This window comes from Salvia hispanica, chromosome 5, assembly GCF_029641045.1.
Source record: "Salvia hispanica isolate PSC_SH4W2 chromosome 5, Shi_PSC_v1, whole genome shotgun sequence".
In the NCBI taxonomy this organism is placed as follows: Eukaryota; Viridiplantae; Streptophyta; class Magnoliopsida; order Lamiales; family Lamiaceae; genus Salvia; species Salvia hispanica.
Window position 1 is genome coordinate 28,348,422 of NC_142696.1, and position 4,958 is coordinate 28,353,379.

Consider the following 4,958-nt stretch of genomic DNA (forward strand, 5'->3'; position numbering starts at 1 on the left):
CTCGGATGAGCTACCCGATGAGCTTCCACCATTGAGGGGCATTGAGCACCAAATTGACTTTGTGTCGGGTTCATCTCTTCCCAATCGGGCGGCGTACAAGGCCAACCCAAAGGAGACTCAAGAGCTTCAAAGGCAAGTCGAGGGACTCCTTGCCAAAGGTTTGATTCAAGAATCCCTTTCACCTTGTGCCGTACCCGTTATTTTGGTACCTAAGAAGGATGGAACTTGGAGAATGTGTGTGGATTGTAGGGTCATCAATAAGATTACCATTAAGTATAGGCATCTCATAACTAGGCTTGATGACATGTTAGAGGATTTATGTGGCTCAAATTGCTTCTCTAAAATTGATTTAGCTAGTGGATATCACCAAATCCACATGAAAGAGGGAGATGAGTGGAAAACCGCCTTTAAAACCAAGTTTGGCTTATATGCCTTTTGGGTTGACTAATGCCCCCTCTACTTTTATGCGTTTAATGAGCCATGTTCTTCGTCATTTTATTGGAAAATTTGTGGTTGTGTATTTTGATGATATCTTGATTTATAGTAAAAGTGTGGAAGAACATGCATGTCATCTTACAAATGTGCTTGAAGTGTTGAGAATGCATGCTTTGTACGCCAAGTTATCTAAATACACTTATTGTGTTGATGAGGTGGTGTTTCTTAGATTTTTTGTGGGAAGGGATGGTGTGAAGGTAGATGAGGAGAAAATGAAGGCGATTAGGGAATGGACTACACCCAAGAATGTGAGTGAGATTCGATCTTTCCATGGTCTAGCAAGCTTCTATAGGAGGTTTGTGAGGGATTTTTCTACTAAGGCCTCCCCCCTAAATCACCTTGTAAACACTTTTGATATTTTGAGTGAGCATTTCTTTTGGCCTTGCATGAAGAAACATGTTGAGAAATTTTATGGTCAATGAATAGAGTGTAGGCAAGCTAAGTCTAAGTCTAATAACTTTGGGCTTTATACTCCTTTGCCTCCATTGTGATATATACGTTATATATGTGTGCATATGGATGCATATTTGATATTTGTAGGATTAAATAGGAAGTTCACAAATATCACCATATTTAAGTATTTTTCCAAATAAAGTTAATGTCCCATTAGGTGAGATTTAGGTGTTAACATATTTCAATTTATCAAATAACAGTTGGATAGACGTACCATGTCATAATACCACTTTGGTGTGTCTTAGCTAGTGAATTTTTTCTCCAGAATGAGACGTCTAATGTGATACGACCATGCCCGGAAGGCCCATGACGAGGCGCCTACATGAGGGGATCTCCCCTTTCAACCAAAAAGCCATGTTGGAGGAGTCTACGAAGACCGAGGAGCACACGAAAAGACTCGTGCCGAGATTTGAAGGCTGGGAGCTTCCACCCGACCGGGTAGATTCTGCGGCACTCCTTCACCTGGCCGGGTGCTAGTCGCCACCCGACCGGGTAACAATTCGGCCACCCGCCCGGGTGGCTCTTAAGGCGCTGCCTCACCCGGCCGGGTATGATCTGCTGGAAGAGCCTAGGCCAAGCATCGCCACCCGACCGGGTAACCATTCTGCCACCCGCCCAGGTGGCCCGTCGAAGGCATGAAGGAGTCAAAGGGTTTCACCTGGCCGGGTAGAGTGACGCGGACAAGATTTTGTGGGCCTTTTCATTGGGAATTGGACCCTAGTATAAATATCTTTTGATGCCATCTTTTTCCTTAGATTTTGCTGAATTAAAGTTTCTACCCTAGACAGTTTCCTCTTTGAGGATTGTATCTAATTCCTTCCTTATAGGTTGCTTGTTTTCATCTTTGATTGACTCAAGTAGAGGTATGCATCAATGAGGTGTATCCATTGAGTAGTGGAGCCAAGGGGTGATAGAGCTATTGAAAGTTGCCTAGGATTGTTTCCATTATTTTGGTCAAGGTCCTATGGTTGTAGTTCTTTTATTTCATCATTATACACATGCTTCTCATCTCTAATCTACCATCCATTCTTGTTTAGGTTCAATTTTCGTGGTTGGATCTCTTTTTATCCTTTTGTTGTTCTTGTTAAATTGAAAATCAATCTCACAAAAATATCTAGATCAAGCATCACAAATGGGTAATTCCTCGGTAAATGGATCATAAAATACATGGATCCTCATCATTTGGTATCTAGAGCCTAGTACCCACTAGGTGTTTCTTCTATTGCTTCCTTGAGTTTTATTTTATTCCTTATTTTTCTTTGTTTTTGTTGGGATGATCGGATTGATCTATGTTATGTGTTCTAGCTACGTGCAAAAGTTCATCAAAAAATTCCTTCGTTTGCCTAGTTAACTGTGGAGATTAACATCATTGCCCTGTTTTGGCATAGTTGGGGAAAACTATACAAAACCTATCCAATTATCAAATCTGACTATATATGGCTATTTTTCCCTTGATATAGACTTGTTTATGAATATATCCACCAAAATTCATCCAAATTGGGAGCGGTGATCAATACCAAAAAAATTCATAAAGATCAGCCAAATTTCAGCAAAAAGCTTCATCCCATGTTTTGTTTCTTTGGTGTGTGTATACTCTAGGCCTAGTTTTCCTTGCTTTCATATGTTTAATCATGATTACTTTGGTATTTACTACTTGGTGTCCATATGTTCTTGAGGGTATACCTTGATTGAGTTGTCCAGGCACCAACGAGTGGGAATTGGATCGAGAGTGTGTGATACTAGCCCCACTATATTCTAAACCAACCGAGTGACATTGGTGAGTGACTTGGGGGGTAGGGGGTGGGATACTACATTGGGGCGAGTTAGCTTCTTAAATCTCTTTTTTTTTATTTTTACTATTCTCTAAGACTAGTCCCTAGTCTTTGTTTTTGTGTTTGTAGGAAAACTTTGATGCCTCCTATTACTCGATCCAACAAGATGGGGGACATCCACGAGGAGGAGGAAAGGAAGGGAGCGGGCTCAAGTAATCCCAAACCCGAAGGTGATCTAGTGAGCTTGATGGCCCGAATGATGAAGGAATTCAAGCAAGAGGTGATGACCCAAATGGATGTTTGGGCAAGAGAATCCGAAGCTCGTATGCTAGCCGCCCAAAACACTCTATTTGAAGAGTTCAAAGGAAGAGTGGGGGTGAGACCACCCACTCCTATGGGCAATGTCGTTCCCAATGAGGTTCCGGAGGAAGATGTTGACGAGGAGGTGTATGAGGGATGGCAAGGAGGGTATGTACGGGATAGGGTTAACAATTTGGAGAATGGAAGGTTTGAGGAGGTAATGGAGCCAATAGGCGGTTTGGAGGAGGAAATGGGGGATATGGTCGTTTTGGGGTAGGAAACCAACATGGAGGGATGGAGCCTTATGGGTATAGATTTAGGAGGGATAGGTAATATTAGGAGGAGCCCCGACAGAGTTTGATGATCCGTCCAAGACCTTGAAACACAACCTACCCGAATTCCACGGCAAGTTTGACCCCGAGGCCTACTTGGAGTGGAAATCTCAAGTGGAGAAAATCTTCCCCCTCCACAACTATTCCGAGGGTGACAAGGTAAATATTGCATTGGCCGAATTTAGGGGTAATGCTAATACTTGGTGGAATGATGTGTTGAGAAAAAGGAGGATAGCTAGGATGGGGGATGTGCGTTCATGGGATGAGTTGTGCCGAATCATGAAGGAATCATTTGTGCCTAGGTCCTATTATCTCAAGCTTCATGGGGAACTTCAAGACCTAAGGCAAGGATCCATGAGCGTGATGGATTACTACTATGAACTTCTTGCATTGGTGAACAAGATTGGAGTGAATAAATCGGAGGAATCCACTCAAGACCGGTTCATCCATGGTCTCAATACTTCGTTGAAGCATAAAATCCAAATTGAGGCTTTAAGAGAAATCACATTGGGGGAAGTACTAAGTTTTGTCGAAACCTATGAGAGGCAAGGAAAAGAAGTGGCTCTTAGCAAGGCGAGGGTGGCCTCTAACCAAACCGGGATGGGAGGAAACAAGTGGAGTACCCCTTCCAAGAAGATGGAGAGTCCGCCTATTACTCAAGGCAAGACACCATACAAGGCATCGCCAAACCCGAGCCCACAAGCTACCAAAAATCCTTCTTCAACGGAAAGTAGCAAGGTGCAATATTTCAAGTATAAGGGCTATGGTCACTATGCATGTGAGTGCCCTAACCAAAGAGTGATGGTCATTGGGCAAGATGGTAGCGTGCATAGTGAGGATGAGGAGGATGGAGTGGAAGAAGGCAAGGAGGCGAGTGTGATGCCTCGTATGTCATATTTTAGTGGAGAAGAAGAGGATGAGGGATTGAAGGTCTTAGTGATGCTAAGGATGCTCAATGTCCAACCCGATCTTGAGGAACATAAAGAACAAAGATGCAACATCTTCCATATGAATTGCAATGTACGATCTAAAACTTGTTTGGTGATTATTGATGGAGGTAGTTGTGCTAATGTGGTAAGTGAACAATTGGTGGACAAGTTGGGGTTGAAAGTTGATAAACATCCCAATCCTTACAAGCTTCAATAGCTAGGGGAGTCCGGAGAGCTAAAGGTGAAGGCTCAATGCTTAGTTCCCTTAAAGAATGGTGTCTTCGAGGATGAGGTGATGTGTGATATCATTCCAATGACTGCTTGTCATGTGTTGTTGGGAAGACCTTGGGAGTTTGATAGGAGGGTGTATAAGAATGGTTTCACCAATGAATATTTATACATGGTGAATGGTTTGAAGGTTAGGTTGATGCCCCTCTTACCTAAGGATGTGTTTGAGGCACACCAATATCTATAAAGGGAAAAGGATAGAGAGAAATGACTTGTGAGTGAGGGTGAGCTAAAAAAGTCAAGTGAGAGAGGGGGTGGTGAGAGCAAAAATAAAGTACCTAAACAAGAAAAACCACAAGCAAGGAAGGGAAAATGTTGCTTGTTAGCTAGGACTCCCGACCTTGGGTGGGCACTAAAAAGCCGTTCAATCATTCTCCTCATGGTTCGGA